This window comes from Macaca thibetana, chromosome X (genome assembly GCF_024542745.1).
Source record: "Macaca thibetana thibetana isolate TM-01 chromosome X, ASM2454274v1, whole genome shotgun sequence".
NCBI classification, from domain to species: domain Eukaryota; kingdom Metazoa; phylum Chordata; class Mammalia; order Primates; family Cercopithecidae; genus Macaca; species Macaca thibetana.
In genome coordinates this window covers 135,376,236-135,398,213 of record NC_065598.1, presented here as the reverse complement: position 1 = coordinate 135,398,213, position 21,978 = coordinate 135,376,236, and the positions used below count along the sequence as shown (strand labels likewise).

At 38.4% G+C, this 21,978-nt stretch overlaps 1 pseudogene; it reads right to left on the bottom strand.

Moving 5' to 3' along the window:
• Window positions 1-9,638: 9,638 nt before the first annotated feature.
• Window positions 9,639-21,725, bottom strand: LOC126945909 (polycomb protein EED-like; annotated as a pseudogene).
• Window positions 21,726-21,978: the final 253 nt, after the last annotated feature.

The following is a 21,978-nucleotide window of genomic DNA, read 5'->3' as shown; positions in this document are numbered from 1 at the left end:
GCAATATATATGAGAGTTCCAGTTGCTCCGCATCCTCTTCAACATTATGTACTGTCATTTTGGTGGGTATAAAGCAGGGGTCTCCAACCCCTGGGCCAGGGAACCAGACCTCACAGCAGGAGGTGAGCAGCAGGTAAAAGAGAGAAGCTTCATCTATATCTACAGCCGCTCCCCATCACTTGCATCACACCTGAGCTCCACCTCCTGTCAGATCAGCAGTGGCATTAGATTCTCATAGGAGCATGAACCTTATTGTGAACTGCACATGCGAGGGATCTAGGCTGCACACTTCTTATGAGAACCTAATGCCTGATAATCTGTCACTGTCTCTCATAACCCCCTGATAGGACTGTCTAGTTGCAGGAAAACAAGCTCAGGGCTCCTGCTGATTCTACATTATGGTGAGTTGTATCATTATTTCATTATATATTAGAATGTAATAATAATAGAAATAAAGTGCACAATAAATGTAATGCCCTTGAATCATCCCCAAACCATCCCTGCACTGGTCCGTGGAAAAATTGTCTTCCACAAAACTGGTCCCTGGTGCCAAAATGGTTGGGGACGACTGGTATAAAGTATTATCTCACTGTGGCTTGATTTGCATTTCCTTAATGGCTAATGATGTTGAGTATCTTTTCATGTGCTTATTGGCCATTCCTATATCTTCTTTTATAAATTGTTCATGTCTTAGGCCATTTTGGAGAGTTGTTAATCTATTTATTGGTGATTTTAGGGAATTCTTTATATATTCTGATTACAAGTATTTTGGCAGATATATGTGCATGTTGTTATACTATATTAATTACTTTATGTGCATATTGTCTCCACATCTGTAGCTTGCTTATTCATTATCTTTTTAAAAGCAGATATTTTCAATTTGGTATATTCTACTTTTTCAATTTTGTCGTGGCTAATACTTTTTGTGTTCTGTCTAAGAGATTTTGTTTACCCCAAGATATTACAAAGTTTCTTCCAAAAGTTTTATGGTGTTAACTTCTAAGTTTAAGTCCCCAACCAATTGCAAATTAATCCTTGTGTGGTTTGAGTTAAAGATTAAAGTACACTTTTCTATACAGATATCCAGTATTTTCAACATGATTTTTTGAAATCAGATAGTATGGAACTTCGAAATTTTTTCTTCTAGCTTAAGTTCGTTTTAGCTGTTCTAAAACTTATGTGGAAATGCAAACACAGTTCTTTTTCAATTTTGGGGGGGCTTTCCTAGACCTTTAAATTTCCACGTACATTTTAAAATCAGCTTATCTACAACTACCAATCTGGCTGTAATATTGAGCGGGATAGCGTTGGATTCATAGATCAATTTGGGGGAAACCAATCTTAATATTAGGTTTACTAATTCATTAGTATAGAATATATCAATTTATTTAGGTCTTCTTAAATCTCAGTAATATTTTATAGTTTTCATTGTAGAGGTCTACACATTCTCTGTTAAATTCATTTCTAAGTATTTTATAATTTTTGATGTTATTATGACTGGCATTTTGAAAATATCACTTGTAATTTTCTATTTTTAGTATATAGAAATACAATTGACTTTGTCTATTGATACTGTGTGGTGGACTGATCCTTAAGATGCCCCCTAAGATTTTCACTTATTGATGTTCATGCCCTTGTGTGACCTCCCCTTGAATATGGATGTGACCTGTGACTTGCGTATAGTCAACAGAATATGACAAAGGTGACAGGATGCACGTGATTCTGTGTATATGTGATTATGTTACATAAGATTGTAGCATCCATCTGGCTGTAGTGTTTCTACCTTACTGCTATGAGGAAGTAAGCGGCCATGCTGGACAACCCCATGTGGCAAGAAACTGTGGTTGGCCTCTAAAAACTAATAGTGGTCTGGTCAACAGCCGGCAAAAATACTGAAGTTCTCAGTTCTTCAGTCAAAATTAACTGATTGCTACCAATAATCACGAGTTCAGGGTAGTAGGTCCTTGCCCAGTTGAGACCTCCACATGGAAACCCAGCCCTGTTCAATTCCTTGATCATAGCCCTATAAGACCCTGAGCAGAAGATCCAGATACACTGTGCCCAGACTTCGGACAGAAATTGTGAAATAATAAATATGCTTTATATTTTAGCTGCTAAGTTTGTGGTACTATTATGCAGTAGTAGAAAATGAATGCAGCTTGTATCCAGTGTCCTTTGTAAATTTGCTTATTACTTCTAATAGTTTTTTGTTTCAGATTCCTTTAGATGCTCTGTGTACATAATATTTCTGGTGGCAAGGACTATTTCACTTCCTCCTTTCCAAATATTTGGTCTTGTTAACTCTTCATTTGTCTGCCTTCTATTTTATTACTTTCCACTCTTAATTGAATTCCTAGTCATTTAGACTGTGTTAATTTCCCACTGTTTGGGGATATATATATAGTATGTTTTGGTTACTGATTTCTAATTTAAATCTGTTACAGTCAGAGAACATGAATGGGTAGAATGAATGAGTAATAATCCTGAAAATGCTGTTGTTTCTGCTGCCTCCTCATTGAAATAATACTGAAACCTGTGCTCCCATTCTGAGACATGCTTCCACAAATGAATGAGAGCCCTGGGGTGGCGGGAAATGGCAGATAGGGGGCAGGACTAACTTGCAGCTCTCAATCAGAAGGACAGAGCAGTGTGTGGAGACCCACATTATGAATTTTTTTTCTAAAAACTACTGCAGGAACATACCACGAAAGCTGAGATAATCCATACACCCTTTGAAGGAGGTGGATTGCTGCTGCAGGCTTTGTAGGACAACCAAGGAACAGTCTGCTTGCTTTCTCAGCTGGGAGGCATGTAGCCTGGGGCAAGTTCTCAGCCCTGCTCACCAGCTGCCTGGAAATAAACTCAGTGCTGTTACCGGGGCACAGTGGGAGTGAGACAAGCCTTTTGGGCTGAGGTGGCGTGGGAGCTGGGTGAAGCCTATGACTGCTGGCTTTCCCCCACTTTCCTGGAGAACTGTGTGATGCAGCAGACACAGCCATAATCCCTTGGGAACATAACTCCATTGGCCTGGGAACCACACCCTCATCTCCCACAGCAGCTGCGGCAAGTCCTGCCCAAGGAGAGTCTGAGCTCAGACATACCTAATCCTGACCCTGCCTGATAGCCTTTCTCTAACCACCCTGGTAGCAGAAGACAAAGGACGTAATCTATTGGGAGCTCTATGGCCCTGCCCACCACCTGATCCTCCCTATACTAGTACAACTGATGCACTCTTGAAAGTGCCACCTCCTGGCTGGAGGCCAACCAACACAAAGTGAGTGCATTTAACAAAAATACAACCAAGGACCCCCACAGAGTCCACTTCAGTCTCCTGCTACCTCCACCAGAGTAGGTACTGGTACCCATGGCTGAGAGGCCTGAAGATGGATCACATCACAGGACTCTTTGCAGACACTCCCCACTACTGGCCCAGAGCCTGGTAGCTCCACTGGATGGCTAGATCCAGAAGAGAAATAACAATCACTGAAGTTTGGCTCTCAGGAAGGTCCATCCCTAGGAGAAAAGGGAGAGCACCATATCAGGGGAGCACCCCCATGGGACAAAAGAATCTGAGCAGCAGCCCTTGAGTCCCAGATCATCCCTCTGACATAGTCTACCCAAATGAGAAGGAATCAGAAAAACAGTTCTGGTAATATGACAAAACAACATTCTTTAACACCCCCAAGAGATCACACTGGCTCACCAGCAATAGATCCAAACCAAGAAAAAAAATCTCTGAATTGCCACAAAAAGAATTCAGCAGGTTGATTATTATGCCAATCAAGGAGGCAACAGAGAAAGGTAAAATCCAACTTAAACAAATAAGGAAAATGATACAGAATATGAATGGAAAAATATCCAGTGAAATAGCATAAATAAAAAACAGTAACAACTTCTGGAAATCAGGAACACACTTAGAGAAATGCAAAATGCACTGGAAAGTCTCAGCAATAGACTCAAACAAGTAGAAGAAAGAATGTCTGAGCTCGAAGACAAGACTTTTCAATTAACTCAATTTGACAAAGACAAAGAATAAAGAATTTAAATAAAATAAACACGGCCTCCAAAAAGTTTGGGATTATGTTAAATGACCAAACCTAAGAATAACTGCTGTTCCCAGGGAAAAAAAGAAATCTAAACATTTGGAAAACATTTGAGCAAATAATTGAGGAAAATATCACTGGCCTTGCTAGAGATCTAGACATTCAAATATAAGAAGCTCAAAGAATACCTGAGAAATTCATCACAAAAAAATCAGCACCTAGGCACTTAGTCATCAGGTTATCTAAAGTCAAGACAAAGAAAAGAATCTTAAGAACAGTGAGGCAAAAGCATCAGACAACCTGTAAAGGAAAACCTATCAGATTAACAGCAGATTTCTCAGCAGAAACACTACAAGCTAGAAAAGATTGGGGTCCTATCTTTAGCCTCTTTAAACAAAACATTATCAGCCCCTGTCTCTACTAAAAATACAAAAAATTAGCCAGCAAGACTAAGCAAGACTAAGCTTCATAAATGAAGGAAAGATACAGTCTTTTTCAGACAAACAAATGCTGGGACCATTTGCCACTACCAAGTCAGCACTACAAGAACTGTTAAAAGGAGCTCTAAATCTTGAAACAAATCTTTGAAATACATCAAAATAGAATGTTAAAGCATAAATCTCAAAGGACCTATGTAACAATAACACAATGAAAAACAAAATCGAGAAAAACAATGTATTCAGGCAACAAATAACGTGATGAATAGAATAGTATCTCCCATCTCACTACTAACATTGAATGTAAATGGCCTAAATGCTCCCCCGATACAGAATGGCAGAATGGATGAGAATTCACCAACCAAGTATCTGCTGTCTTCAAGAGACTCGCCTGACACATAAGAACTCACATAAACTTAAGGTAAAGGGGTGGAAAAAGATATTCCATGTAAATGGACACCAACAGTGAGCAGGAGTAGCTATTCTTATATCAGACAAAACAAACTTTAAAGAAACAGCTGTTAAAAAAGACAAAGGAGAGACATTATATAATCATAAAAGGACTAGCCTAACAGGAAAATATCACAATCCTAAATATATACACACCTAACACTGGAGCTACAAAATTCATAAAACAATTACTACTAGACCTAAGAAATGAGATAGACAGCAACATATTAATAGTGGGGGACTTCAACACTCCATTGACAGCACTGGACAGGTCATCAAAACAGAAAGTCGACAAAGAAACAATGGACTTAAACTATACCCTAAACTGACTTAACAGATATTTACAGAACATTCTATCCAACAACTGCAGAATATACATTATATTCATCAGCACATAGAATATTCTCCAAGATAGACCATATGATAGGCCACAAAACAAGTCTCAACAAATTTAAGAAAATAAAATTATAGCAAGTATTCTTTCAGACCACAGTGGAATAAAATTGGAAATCAACTGCAAAAGGAACCTTCAAAACCATGCCAATACATGGAAATTAAATAACCTGCTCCCGAATGATCATTGGGTCAACAATGAAATAAAAATGGGAATTTAAAATTTCTTTGAACTACGTAATAATGGCACAACCGATCAAAACCCCTGGGATACAGCAAAAGCAGTGCAAGAGGAAAGTTCATAGCATTAAATACCTACATCAAAAAGTCCGAAAGAGGCTGGGCATGGTGGCTCATGCCTGTAATCTCAGCACTTTGGGAGGCCAAGGCAGGTGGATCACATGGTCAGGAGTTTGAGACCAGCCTGGCCAACATAGTGAAACCCTGTCTCTACTAAAAATATAAAAAATTAGTTAGGCATGGTGGCGGTGCCTGTAATCCCAAATACTCGGGAGGCTGAGGCAGGCGAATTGCTTGAACCTGTGAGGCGGAGGTTGCAGTGAGCTGAGATCACACCATTGCACTCCAACCCAGGTGACAGTGTGAGACTCCATCTCAAAAAAAAAAAAGAAAGTCTGAAAGAGCAACAATAGACAATCTAAGGTCACACCTCAAGGAACTAGAGAAACAAGAACAAACCAAACCCAAACCCAGCAAAAGAAAAGAAATAATAAAGATCAGAGCAGAACTAAATGAAACTGAAACAAAAAAATAAAAAGATAAATGAAACTGGTTCTTTGAAAAGATAAGTAAAATTGATAGACCATTAGTGGCATTAACCAAGAAAAGAAGAGAGAAGCTTGAAATAAGCTTAATTTGAAATGAAAACCGGAGATATTACAACTGATACCACAGAAATACAAAGTATTGTTCAAGGTTTCTATGAACACCTTTATGTGCATTGTGTTAGTCTGTTATCATGCCACTAATAAAGACATATCTGAGACTGGGTAATTTCTTTTTTTGTTAATTTTACTTATTTATTTTTTATTATACTTTAAGTTCTAGGGTACATGTGCACAATGTGCAGGTTTGTTACATAGGTATATATGTGCCATGTTGGTTTGCTGCACCCATCAGCTCATCATTTACATTAAGTATTTCTCCTAATGCTATCCCTCCCCCAGTCCCCCATCCCCTGATAGGCCCTGGTATGTGATGTTCCCTGCCCTGTGTTCAAGTGCTTTCATTGTTCAATTCCCACCTATGAGTGAGAACATGCAGTGTTTGATTTTCTGTCCTTGTGATAATTTGCTGAGAATGATGGTTTCTGGCTTCATCCATGTTCCTGTAAAGGACATGAACTCATCCTTTTTTATGGCTGCATAGTATTCCATGGTGTATATGTGCCACATTTTCTTAGTAAGACTGGGTAATTTCTAAAGAAAAAGAGGTTTAATGGACTCAGAGTTCCATATGACTGGGGAGGCCTCACAATCATGGTGAAAGGCGAAGGAGAAGCAAAGGCACATCTTACATGGTGGCAGGCAAGAGGGCATGTGCAGGGGAACTCCCATTTATAAAATCATCAGATCTCATGAGAATTATTCGCTACCATGAGAACAGTATGAGGGAAACTGCCCCCATGATTCAATTATTTCCACCTGGCCCTGCCCTTGACACATGGGGATTATTATAGTTCAAGGTGAGATTTGGATGGGGACACAGCCAAACCATATCACACATGAACTAGAAATCATAGAGGAGATGGATAAATTCCTGAAAATATACAACGCTCCTAGATTAAACCAGGAAGATATAGAAACTCTGAATAGACCAATAACAAACATTGAGATTGAAATGTTAATTTAAAAGTTACCAACAAAAAAAGTGCAGGACCAGGCGATTCATAGCTGAACTCCATCAGACATTCAAAGAAGAATCGACACCAATCCTATTGACACTATTCAAATGGATAAAGAGGGAATACTCCCTAAATCACTCTATGAAGCCAGTATCACCGTACTACAAAATCAGGAAAGGACATAACAAAGAAAGAAAGCTGCAGACCAATATTCCTGATGAACATAGATGCAATATCCTCAACAAAGTACTAGCTAACAGAATCCAATAGCATATCAAAAAGATAATTCACCATGATCAAGTGGGTTTCATACCAGGGATGCAAGGATGTTTTAACATTCACAAGTCAATAAATGTGATACACCATATAAACAGAATTAAAAACAAAATCACATGATCATCTCAATAGATGCAGAAAAAGCATTTGACAAAATCCAGCAACTTTTTATGATTAAACCTTCAGCAAAATTGGCATACAAGGGACATACCTTAAGGTAATAAAAGCCATCTATGACAAACCCACAGCCAACATTATACTGAATGGGGAAAAGTTGAAAGCATTCCCCCTGAGAACTGGAATGAGACAAGGATTCCCACTTTCATCACTTCTACCCAACATTGTACTGGAATTCCTAGCCAAAGCAATTAGACAAGAGAAAGAAATAAAGGACATCCAAATCCATAAAGAGGAAGGCAAACTGTCACTGTTTGCTGATGATATGATCGTATACGTAGAAAACCCTAAAGACTCATCCAAAAAGCTCCTAGGACTGATCAAAGAATTCAGCAAAGTTTCAAGATACAAAATTAATACACACAAATTAGTAGCTTTGCTATATACCAACAGCAACCAAGCTAAGAATCAAATCAAGAAGTCAACCCTTTTTACAATAGCTGCAAAAAATAAAATAAACTACTTAGGAATATACTTAACCAAGGAGGTAAAAGACTTCTACAAGGAAAACCATGAAACACTGCTGAAAGAAATGATAGATGACACAAACAAATGGAAACACATTCCATGCTCATGGATGGGTAGAATCAATATTGTGAAAATGACCATATGTGTGGCCTTTTTTCTGGGCTCTCTGTTCTGTTCCATTGGTCTAAGTGCATGTTTTTGTACCAGTACTATGCTGTTTCGGTTACTGTAGCTCTGCGGTATAGTTTGAGGTTGGATAACTTGATGCCTCCAGCTTTGTTATATTTGCTTAGGACTGCTTTGGCTATTAGGTTTTTTTTTTTTTTTTGGTTCCATATGAATTTTACAATAGTTTTTTCTTTTTTTTCTAGTTCTGTGAAGAATGTCATTGGTAGTTTTATAGGAATAGCATTGAATCTGTAATTTGCTTTGGGCAGTATGGCCATTTTAATGATATTAATTCATCCTCTTCATGAGCACGGAATGTTTTTCCATTTGTTTGTGTCTTCTCTGATTTCTCTGAGCAGTGTTTTGTACTTCTGATTGCAGAGATATTTCACCTCCTTGGTTAGCTGTATTCCTAGGTATTTTATTCTTTTGTGGCAATTGTGAATGGGATTGATTGCCTTTCTGATTTGGCTCTCAGCTTGGCTGTTGTTGGCGTATAGAAATGCTAGTGATTTTTGCACCTTGATTTTGTATTCTGAAACATTTCTGAAGTTGTTTGTCAGCTGAAGGAGGTTTTGAGCTAGGACTATGGGATTTTCTAGATGTAAAATCATGTCATCTGCAAACAAAAATACTTTTACTTCCTTTCTTCCTATTTGGGTGCCCTTTAATATGTAATATATCTTTAAGATAGTTATGTCTCTGTGTTGAATCGAACCCTTTACCATTTTGTAATGCCCTTCTTTGGTCTTTGTTGGTTTGAAGTCTGTTTTGTCTGAAATTAAGATTGCGGCCCCTGCTTTTTTCTGTTTTCCATTTGCTAGGTAGATGTTCCTCCATCCCTTTATTTTGAGCCCCTGGGTGTCATAACATGTGAAATGGGTCTTTTGAAGATAGCATAGCATTGGGTCTTGTGTGTGTTTGTTTGTTGGTTGGTTGGTTTTTAATCCAGCTTGCCACTCTGTTCCTTCTAAGTGAGGCATTTATTTCATTTACATTCAAGGTTAGTATTGATATATGTGGATTTGATTTTGTCATTTTGTTGTTAGCTGGTTATGATGTTGGCTTGTTTGTGTGGTTGCTTTATAGTGACACTTTCAACTTTTTTTCATCACAGTGAAAATAACAAAAGTAACACACAGCTTTACAAAACAAATTTTTATTAGAAAGCAGTAGAATCTGAGCAGGAAGACAGTACAAAGAATGTAAACAGTGTAAACATCACTACATTCAGCTCAACCTGATTGAATGCCGAAAGACAACTCTCAATGCTCTATGTGCCCTTACTAGCAAACTACATCAATTCTATTTTACACAGACAATACACTCTAATTTTGATTAGGTGAAAGCATTTTATCAAAGTCAAACCCAGTGCCAAATACCGGCATCATCACAAACAACTATAAGAACGCTGCTATCCCTGCTAAAACTGGTTTGTTGAATAGCAGCATCACATCTATGATGAGTTAGTGTTGTACATTTGGCTTTATGAGGATTTTATACTTCTGAATTTCAGACATAAAGTTTTCCAACTTGATTGCCCAGTGTAAACATCTTTTGCCAGAAATTCACGGAAAATCTCATGTACCAAATATCACACTGGCTACAATCAAATCACCCAAGAATAGTCACATTAGACTCGCCAGGTTGAATTGTATCTACATCACCTTCCATTTTGCCAGGTTTCCAACATAACTGCATTTTCACAAGACTTAGAAAGTATCAAATCACCTAACCACCACACACAATCAACATAATTCCTATGTATGTCTCTGATAGAAAAATCAGAAAATTGATTTTCTGATAATTAAATGGCCTGTAAGTTTTATTTGGGTTATAATCATAAGATTTCTTAATTGAATTCATCATTCTGTTTGAATCGATCCACCAAAGTTTGAGTGATCCATACCACAGGACTTTATTTTTTCACCCAAAAGATCACAACCAGGGCTTAGAACTTCAACTCTGTGCCCTTCTATGCTTCCAAATATTGCCACCAGTGTGTCCATTTGGATATTCCATAATCATAAAGCATGATCTTTACTTACTGACAAGAGTAGATTGGGATCTCTAGGGTGGAATTTCAGCTCATTGATAGCATTTCCACAGCCAACATAGTGCTTTTTACACTGGATTGTTATGGGATTAATCATCCCAGTTATGCTTCTATTGCTATCATAGGTCCATGCACAAGTGTAAAAGTTTTCATCAGCATCAGCATCCATGTAAGATGGCAACAACCGAATTTCTCCTTGTCAATGACATTCACACAAGGTAACTCTGTTGCTTCCCACAGTTCCTAACAGTAATGGATCTTCTTTACCATGCCAATTAAGTTGAACTCCAAACGGTGGTTGGTTATGATCTTCCTTGAGACTATTTACACATTTGAAAGCATATTTGCATTTCTTTGACTTCCATTTTCCCTTTCCCCAACTTTGCCTTCCAGGTGCATTTGGCATGTTTATAGGTGTATCAGGGTGTTCAGTGATTGTACCACTTTCTACTGACAGCGTCATCATTCTCCTCTCCAGAGAGGTGAGGGTTGCTGGTCTCGTCACTGCTCAGCTTCTGCTTCTTCACTGCAGGCATGTCTATTCCCACCAGCACAGTCGACATTTCCCTCTCTTTTTAGTTGTTTGAGGGACCTCCAAACTGTTCTCCACAGTGGTTGCACTAATTTACATTGGCACCAACAGTGTACAAGAGTTCCCTTTTCTCCACACCCTCGCCTGCATTTGCTATTGCTTGTCTTTTGGATACAATCCGTTTTAACTGGGATTAGATGATATCTCATTGTAGTTTTGATTTGCATTTCTCTGATAATCACGATGTTGAGCACCTTTTCATATGCCTGTTTGCCATTCATACATCTTCTTTTGAGAAATGTCTATTCAAATCTTTTGCCCATTTTTTATCACATTATTAGACTTTTTCCTATAGATTTGTTCGAGCTCTTTGTATATTCCGGTTACTAATGCCTTGTCAGATAGGTAGTTTGCAAATATTTTTTCCCATTTTGTGGGTTGTCTCTTCACTTTGCTGATTGTATCCTTTGTTGTGCAGAAGCTTTTTAACTTGATGTGATCCCATTTGTCTATGTTTGCTTTGATTGCCTATGCTTGTGAGGTATTGCTCAAGAAATCTTTGCCCAGACCGATGTCCTGGAGATTGTCCCCAATGTTTTCTTGTACTAGTTTCATAGTTTGAGGTCCCAGACTGAAGTCTTTAATCCATGTTTATTTTATTTTTGTATATGGCAAGAAAAAGGGTCCAGTTTCATTCTTCTGCATATGGATATCGTTTTCCCATCACCATTTATTGAAAAAACTGTCTTTTCCCCACTGTATGTTCTTGACACTTTTGTCAAAAATGAGTTCACTGTAGGTATGTGGATTTGTTTCTAGTTTCTCTATTCTGCTCAATTGGTCTATATGTCTGTTTCTATGCCAGTACCATGTTGTTATAGTTAATGTAGCTCTGTAGTATAATTTGAAGTAAGGTAATGTGATTCCTTCAGCTTTGTTCTTCTTGCTTAGGATAGCTTTGGCTATTCTGGGTATTTTGTGGTTCCATAAAAATTTTAGGATTTTCTTTTTTATTTCTGTGAAGAATGTCATTGGGATTGCAATGAATCTGTAGATTGCTCTGGGTACTATGAACATTTTAACAATATTGATTCTTCCAATCCATGAACATGGAATATTTTTCCATTTTTTGGTGTCTTCTTCAATGTCTTTCATCAGTGTTTTATAGTTTCCATTATAGACATCTTTTACTTCTTTGGTTAAATTAATTTCTAGGTTTTCAATTCTATGTGTGGCTATTGTAAATGCAATTGCTTTTTTGTTTCTTTTTCACATTGTTCCCTGTTGGCATATAGAAATGCTACTGATTTTTGTATGTTGATTGTGTATCCTACAACTTTAGTGAATTTATTTATCAGTTCTAATAGTCTTCCTGTGGAGTCTTTAGGTTTTTCCAAATATATGATCATATCATCAGCAAACAAGGACAATTTCTCTTCTTACTTGCCAGTTTGGATGCCCTTTATATATATATATTTTTTGTCTGATTGTTGTAACTAGGACTTCCAGTATTATGTTGAATAACAGTGGTTACAGTAGGCATTCTTGGCATGTTCCAGATCTTAGAGGAAAGGATTTCCAGTTTTCTCCATGCAGTATGGTACTATCTGTGAGCTTGTCATATATGGTTTTTATTATGTTGCCTTAAGTTCTCTCTATCCTCAGTTTTTAGAGGGTTTTTATCATGAAGGGATATTGAGTTTTATCAAATGCTTTTTCAGCATCAATTGAAATGATCGTTTGGTTTTTACCCATCATTTTTTTAATGCGATGTATCACATTAATTGATTTGCATATGTTGAACCATCTTTGCATTCCAGGGTCAAACCCCACTTGGTCATGGTACGTGATATTTCTAACGTATTGTTGAATTTGGCTTGCTAGTATTTTGTTGAGGATTTTTGCATCAATATTCATCAGAGATATTGGCCTGTAGTTTTCTTTATTTGATATGTCTTTGCCTGGTTTTGGTATGAGGGTAATACTGGCCTTGTAGAATGAGTTTGGAAGAATTCCCTCCTCCTCCTCTATTTTTCAGAATAGTTTGAACAGGAGTGGTATTAATTCTTCTTTAAATGTTTGGTAGAACTCAGCAGTGAAGCCATCAGTTTCCAGGCTTTTCTTTACTGGGACACTTTTTATTATACCTTCAATCTCATTAATTGTTACTAGTCTGTTCAGGTTTTGTATTTCTTCATGGTTCAATCTTGATAGGTTGTATGTGTCTAGAAATTTATCCATTTCTTCTAGATTTTCCAATTTGTTGGCATACAGTAGCTCATAGTAGCCACTAATGATCCTTTGAATTTCTGCAGTATCAGTTGTAATGTCTCCTTTTTCATTTCTGATTCTATTTACTTGGATCTTCTCTCTTTTTTTTTCTTAGTCTGGCTAAATGTTTGTCAATTTTGTTTAACATTTCAAAAAATCAACTTTTGTTTCATTGATATTTTGTACTTTCTTAAAATGTTCAATTTTTTTTATTTCTGCTCTGATCTTTATTATTTATTTTCTTCTACTAATTTTGGGTTTGATTTGCTCTCGCTTTTCTAGCTCTTTAAGTTGCGTTATTAGATTGTTCACTTGAAATTTTTTCTCTTTGTTAACGTAGGCATTTCTAGCTATAAACTTCCCTCTTAGTACTGCTTTTGCTCTATGCCATAGGTTTTGATATGTCGTGTTTGCATTATCATTTGTTTCAACATTTTTTTCAATTTCCTTATTAACTTCTTCATTGACCCACTAGTCATTCACAAGCATATTGTTTAATTTCCATGTGCTTGTGTAGTTTCCAAAATTCCTCTCACTATTAATTTCTAGTTTTATTCTATTGTGGTCAGAGAAGACACTTGATATTATTTCAATTTTTCTTTTGAGACAGGGTCTCACTATGTCACCCAGGCTGGAGTGCAGCAGTGAAATCATGACTTACTGCAGCTTCAACTTCCCAGGCTCAGGTGATCTGCCCACCTCAGCCTCCCAGATAGTGCAGACTACAGGTGTGCACTATCACACCTGGCTAATTTTTTGTATTTCTTTGTAGACATGAGGTTTTGCCAGTTGTCCAGGCTCGTCTCAAACTCCTGAGCTCAAGTAATCTGAGCGCCTGGGCCTTCCAAAGTGCTGGGATTACAGGTGTGTGTGACTGCACCTGGCCTATTTCTATTTTTTCAACATTTTATAACTTGTTTTGTGACCTAACATGGTGTATCCTTGAGAATGATCCATGTGCTGAGGAAAAGAATACGTATTCTGCCTCCCTTGGATGAAATGTCCTGTAAATATCTATTAAATCCATTTGGTCTGTAGTGCAGATTGAGTCTGATGTGTCTTTGTTGATTTTCTATCTGCAAGATCTGTCCAGTGCTGAAAGTGAGGTGTTGAAATCTTCAGCTATTATTGTATTGGGGTCTATGTCTCTGTTTAGCTCTAATAATATTTGTTTTATATATCTGGGTGTCCCAGTGTTTGGTGCATATATATTTAAAAATTGTTATATTATCTTGCTGAATTGACCCCTTAATCATTACATAGTGACCTTCTTTGTCCCTTCTTATAGTTTTTGCCTTAAAAGCTATTTTTTTCTGATATAAGTAGAGCAACTCCTGCTCTTTCTCATGATTTTAAGCCCTTTATGGTAGCTGCTGCTGCTGCTACCAGCCCTGTTCACTCTCTAGGTCACAAAGTAAATTGATAGGTCTTTAAGACTACACAGAAATCAAAGAGGTGAATCAGGGCCTATATGAGCTGAAAAGAAATGGCCTTGTCAGTGGGCAGCTTCCAGCTCATGTGCCTGGTTTTTGTTTTTGTTTTGATCCAGTCTGATTAACAGCAGAGCTGAAGCATGAAACTAGATCTTCCAATTTTAAATCCAGTTTTATATATGACAATAATTTTTGCATGGAGTTTATAATCTAGACCTGAAGACAGTTCCCAAAAGAGTTATTAAAGTTATTTGATAGCTAGCATGGGTAGGAATAGTGTATAACTATTCAGGATGAATACTTAGAAGAAGAGTATTTATTTAGATAAGATTCAAAAAATGTTACCTCCGTCTAAAAGTTAGCTTTGCTACTTTACAATCACATTCATATTCAGTTACCTGAATTGGATTGTGGGTTTGTATCTCTAGTCATTACTTCCAGAGACATCCCTTTCTCCACTATCCTGGGGATCTGTGAGCTTCATCAACAGCAAGAGTAGACATGCCACTCACTTTAGAGTGGCTTCCGTCACTAATGCTTCCAGTCTGGGATTGTCATGCTAATAATTACAATCTCGTGTACTTTAAGGTTTATGAAGCACTTTTCAACATACGTTTTCTTATTATATACCAGAGTATTAGACACCCGAGTGGGGTCCAGATAGAGTTTTTAGATTTAAATCCAGTTAGCAGATGAAGAAAATCAGAGGTGAGATAACTCTCTTAAAGTCCCACAAGCAGTCAGCGGCTGAGCCACGATTGGAATTCACATCCCCCAATTTTAAATCCTGTGCTTTTCTACCACCCTCATGAGAAGGTAGTACAGGTCCCTTGTCTCCTTGCATGGAGAGGTGTGCATGCACAACAATTTTGTCTATCCTTTATCTCCACAATACTGCAATAGGTCTTTTCTGGGCTGCATTATGACTTTCATCAATCCTAAATGCTTATGACTTTATAGGCCTCTTCCTCCATAAAAATATAAAGTGCACCCACCATTGGAGCGTCCAGATAGATAAAAATATAAAACTTATGTTTTACTACTGCACTGTTATAAAGATGAATATGTTTTATTATATATTAAAACATTTTCTTTGATGTAATAGTCCAAAGTTTTTCTTCTGATTTTAAAATAAATTAAGACATTTTCATGAGTTCCTAAAATTATTGTGGACACTAGGCTTTGTGCCTCCTGTTTTTAATGGAGAAGAGGGCCCTGGATATTTTTCTGGACAGAGTGATGCAGTAAGAACAGGAAGACTTGCTAGAGTACTTCACAACCTGAAATTTATGGACAACCTGAATCACTGAAATCAATTAAGTTGTATAGAAAATTCTGCACATATGTAGAGGTGTGCATTTTTCTGAGGTAAGCATGCATAGTTTACATTAGATTCTCAAAGGGATCCATTTTCCAAAAACAGATTAAGAAAAAGGAGACCATCTATTGTAGTGAAGGTGTGCTAAGGAATCCCATGCCAGATCTTGTTGAGATAACTCAACCTCTGTATTCCTATGGACTATAGAAGCAGTTGCATTGGTTTAGATGCTCCTTGACTCAAGCATAGGTACTACCCCCCAATCCCCATCCCTCAACACACACAGTCAAATCTTGAACTCTGTCCTAACAGCCCTGAAGGATTGGTCAGGTGAAAAGAACTGTACGTTTGGCGTTAGTCTCCAGGACCCCAGGATTAAGCCTCAAGTCTATCCCTTTATCCACTAACTTCTAAGACTAGTGCTCTGGGTAAGGAAAGAATTCACCCTGAAGCACGAAAGATCCAAAGGCCATGTGCTTTGGCTGGGGACAGTGGCTGACTGTTGGCAGAAGTAAGACATCAGGTGGTGTCACTTAAATGCCCTCAAGCCAGCCCTTGGCAACTTGTCCCAAATTTTTCAACAGAAGGCTCTGTCAACTAAAAGAGCCACAACACCCTTTACGAAGCTAATAAAGAGCTGCAAACATTGGCAGGAAGAGAACCCACCCACACACTGGCAAGAGCAACAGCAGTGATGAGAAGAGCCCTGCAAAGGCTAAAGAACATGGGTACAGAAGTTTGCAGCTGCTAATCAGGACCAGCAGGAGACCTAGAGGAGAGTGACTTTGATGCTAGTTGCAAATAATATAATAATGCCCACCATTACAAGAGAGGGGTACAGCCTGGAGGGCTTGGGGGCCAGTAACTCTCCCATAGTGCGAGGGCTCAGAGCCCTACCCCCACCCACAACCCAATGGAATACCCACGTGAGAACAGCAGCAGTGGGAGCAGGCAACCCCGCAGGAAGAAGGATTTTATCACTGACATTGTTTAGGATGGCTAGCACATGATGAGCATGAAAAGAAGACAGACTTTGAGTTAGTTTTATTATTGTTTTTAAATTCACCACAGGCAGTGCCGCCCTCTCCTCCTTATTGCCTGCACCTGGGGTGGAACTCTCCCACCACCTCTCCCCCACTTGGCACAACATTGCCCCAATCACTAGGGCCTGAGAAACAGTGGAGATGAAATTAGCCTCCTACTATTGGCAGATTGCAAAATAACTGTGGCTCTCCTGGAGGGAAGGCCATCCATTTGTAGTTCTTCCCACATAGGCCCTAGGAAGCAAGTGGGCAAAGGCAGAAAATGCTAAGTCAAGTCCTGGATGGAGTGATGGCAGCCAGTATCTCAGAGCTAGAGAGAATTCCCTTTCTGTTCTACTCTTGTAGCTTGCTTCAAATACAAAGGTCATTGATCCATGTGGGCTGCAGAAAACACTTCCATATGGGCACAGTATTAGATGCTTGGGTCTTCAAGTGCTTCAAGTGAATGGGAAATGTAGAGTAGGCCTTTCATAAGGTACCGTTCCAATTATCCCACCATTTTGGGGGCAGGTCCAGGATTGACCCTTCTTTTTACCCTAATAAAGATCTCACATAGAAGTTTCTTCTAATTTGTGGGAGAAATACCTGCTCACCTTGTTTGCCTTTTTCTTCTATTAAAGCTGTATTCCGTCCTGTCTTTACGCTGCTTTTCTATCTAGCCTCACCTTGGAAAGTTTCCTTTGCGGAGTCTATTTAAATGAATGCTGTGTTTCTTTTACTCATATACCAGAAACTTAGAAATCTGGCCTTTTCATTTGAGAAGGATATTTGGGGGTGGGGGGGGAAATCTCATTAGCTTGTCAGCCAAATGTATATTTGCAAACACTTGGTGCACATCAAACAATACAGACTTGGATAGGGAACAAATGTATTGTGCTCATTAAATTATTAGTATTATTATTTTTACGAAAAGGAATGCCTGAGAAAACAAATGCATTTGGGTGTGTTTGGCTACTCTTAGCTTTATAACAGGATTTACTCTTTTCTTTTTAAAATCCCTGTTCTTCAAATTTGTAAAAATAATAAATCGTTTATTTCCATGTCCAACTTGATTCCCTAGTGTTTGATTACTGTTTCGCCAAAAGGAAAATAAATACAATATGTGCTATTAAAGTAATTCAGTGCAAATTGGGCATAACACAAAATTACATTATTAACAGCTGTTAAATGACTATAAAATGTAATTAGACACACTCAATTCACTACTCATGAACTGCACCTGATTTCTAAAATATCAATTTAGAACTTTGATTGTTCTTGACAAAAGAGAACATACTAAGATTTTAGGTTTAAATTCCTGATAATGGATGTATTCCCCTGTGACCTTTACTGGGATTCCAAATAAGAGGAGGAGGAAAGAGTTGTTTAAGCACAGGAGGGGGATTGTGAGTTATCATGTGGGTGCCGGCCGGGTTCCCACTGAATCCCTGCCAGCTGCAGTGAGGCATGAGTGTCCTGGTTAAATTTTAACTCTCTGCTTGCAAAGAAGCAACAAAGCCCAGCACAGATACTTGTATTCTAGATGTTTATAACTGTTGCTCTTCTTGACTCCTCAATTTCTTGGCTGCCTTTTCAATGTATCCTGTTAATTTGCTTAATAAAAATAAATAAAATAATGCCAGTCAAAAAGTATGGGGATATTCATTCCGCACTTTCCTCCTCCAAGGCAGGATGGAGGCAGGATGACATGATGTTCAATATATGCTTTGGGATACACATGGGATCATAACTGGCTCTCATCGCAGACTCCTTACTCTAGTCACCCTGGCTTTTCCTACTCCGCCCCTACCTACCTTCTCAGTCTGATTTCCAGCTTCTCCCCTCTCTAGCCAACGCTACTTGCTATTTACCCAAATGTGCCTTGGGTAGATTACTTTCCCCTTTTCATAGTCCTCTCTTTCCTTCAAGCTACAGTTCCACATGCGCATTTCCTTTTTGGAGCTTTTACTAACCCCCCAATGAGAGGTCCCCTTTTCCTCATCAGATCCCCTGGAGCCTCAGCCTGAGCCTCTTCTGTGATAGTTGCTACACTGTTTTCTGATGAGACGTTGGTATTGCACAGTGGTTTATAGTGTGGACTCTGGAGTCAGACAAAATTGGGTTTCAATCTTGGTGCTAATAGTTTTATTTCCTCATTCTCAAATCGTGAGGACATGAGAGTTTTAGAATTCAAAGATTTGGGGATTTTAAATGGTATAGCGCACATTTTGTACACTACAAAACATACCTCAGAAGGGATACTGCCTTGAAAGCAAACACCTTAGTACTTCTACAGTGGAACAAATGAATAATTACACGAAGTAGGTTAAAATGACAAAGAGCCTCCTGTCAGTTCAGGTCAGCTTTTACTGCCAAATTGGTTCTGGAAAAAATCATACGAATCAACTTTGGGTTTTTAAAAACTTTGTACTTTAGAATTGTAGATAAAAGACTGTGGACTTGTGAAGGTTAAATAAAATATGTGTAGCACTTAACATAGTGCTAGCACATAATAAATGCTTAATGAAATTAAGCTATTGTTACATGATCATTTGTGTACTTGGCTTTAACCCTTTATTGTCAGCGAGCTCTTGCAGAGGAAGAGGCTTTGTCTTAAACAGCCAACCGCATGCATTGAATTGTACTTTGTAAGTGCTCAATAAATGGTCTTTGGGAGAAAGTCATCACCACATTGCTTAAATATATTTCCAGTTACAGAAATGTAGAACCTTGTAAATGGCTATAATCTAAAGATTAGATCTGAATTCCTCCAAATAAAGCTTATAGTCTGGGCTACTAAGAAGTAAAATATGTCACAATAAAGTCACATGAATTTTCACAAGGAGAGTTACATTGCTGAGTCTCTCACAACAATCATGCAAACCTGACCAGCTTTCAGACAGAGTGGGAAAAGAATGCAGTTGGGAGCAAGCACACTATCCACAACCTAGCAGGAACCAAAGCAAGGGCAAGAGAGAGGCGTTTGACCCAGAGGTCATGTGAAGCCCGAGTGGGAACTGAAGGAAAGTAGCTGACTCCTGGGTGGGATGAGCACTTTGGTGGCATGAGTTGGTGGTCTGAGGGCATTCACCCTCCAAACGCAACCAGCACAATCAAGACTAATTGGTCTTTGTTGGCAGCCTCAATGCACTCCCCAATCTGAATAGGTCTCCTTCCCTCAGGCTGACACCCCTAAGAGGATTCAGCACTTGTGAGTAATTTGGCCAAGCCTAACTTGAAGTAGTAAAACTTTTAGAGCCTTTCCAAGATCTTTCTACAGGAAAGATTCTGCAGGCAGATTGGAGGAGCTTGTCTTCCCTCAGCACAGGTAACGGCCTCAATGAACCCCATTTGGGATATTCATACAGATGAAGGGAGAATAGATCCCTAAGGAGAAAAATGAGCTGCTTTCTACACCGGTTGAGATACAGTTTATTGAATGGCAGGTCACTTCGCTTGGATGATCAGCCATTTGTCATATGTGACTGGAGGCCTCTGAGAAACAGGGACAGGGAATGTGAAAGGAATCAATGGGGGTTCTGGCCCAAGAGAAACATTTGCCAGCATGAATTCATTCATTAACTTCTCTAAAGTCTGCTTTTATCTTTTAGCCTCAAGGCCACTCCTGAGTTCAAGATGGTCTCAGTGTAGGAACTAGTCCTATTAACAGACCATAGGGTCTGCCAAGAGCTAGCCAGTGCAGGGTCTTTGTTGCTGAAATACTTCCCACAAAGGCAGTCATATGGAAAGAGGATCTTTAAGTGCATGATATGGGTTAGATTCACTCTGAAATGATGGTCTCATATCAAAAGATATGCCTGGAAAGTCACAAGCCCGGATGCTGCTGTTTTAATTTCAATAAATGTATGTGAACCCGTATAGCTCATAGGGGGTCTGGCCAGTTATCACAGTGATACTGACACTATTGAAGATATTTTTGAGACCTCCTCTTTTTGGGGACTACCTTCAGAGTGTGCACTATATTCTTAAGAATCTCTTCAATGGTGACAAACCTATATCTTTGCGGGGTGAATTTGATTTTTGCAAAGAGCCATAAATTACCCCAAAGCAAAAATGAAGTAGTTAGCTTAGGACATACCATTTAAACATAGAGTAATGCAACCATAAAAATGAAAGAAATAATGGCATTTGTAGCAGCCTGGATGGAGTTGGAGACCATTGTGCTAAGTGAAGTAACTCAAGAATGGAAAACTGTATATCATATGTTCTCACTTATAGGTGGGAGCTAAGCTATGAGGACGAAAAGGCATAAGAATGATAAAATGGACTTTGGGGACTCAGGGAGAAGGGGGGAAGAAGGTGAGAGTTAAAAGACTACATGTTTGGTGCAGTGTACACTGCTTGGGTGGTGGGTACACCAAAATCTCAAAAATCACCACTAAAGAACTTATCCATGTAACCAAAAACCACCTGCTCCGCAAAAACTATTAAAATAAAATTTAAAAAAACTAAAAGCATAATAACAATAGAGTAATGAAGAAGCAATGCTTTTCTCAGTGACTAACCCTAAAGGAAAAAGAATGAACTTTCACCTACCACATGCCAGTTACCTTTATAAGACCTTAACCTTACTTCGTCTTTAAAATAACTGTCTTAAGGTATTAATACTCTCATGTATAAAATGGGGCTCCGAGAAGTCAAGTACCTTCAGCAAGGTCACACAGGTCATCGGTGCAGAGCTGAGATTGATGGCCATTTCTTCCATTCGTCTGCAAGCCAGAGAGTGCTCTTTCTGTTATACCAGACTGCCTTCTTTGAAGGTCATTCAAAGGATAAAAAAGGGTGATCCTTCCCATCTTGATACACTCACAAAATTTCTTTCTCATTTTCACACCAAATAAAATAAAGTGAAAATACATATGTTATTTGTTTTGAGATAGGAGAATGCCAGGAAAGTTAGGAATGAATCAGGCATTTATAAATCAGATAACTTTAGATACTGAAGAAGAGCTTTTTGTTGAAAGAAACCCTGGTAATTATTTGAAAAATGTAATAATTCTGATGGAAATTACTGATTTTTCCTAGTTAACCTATATTTTAACTTCCAAG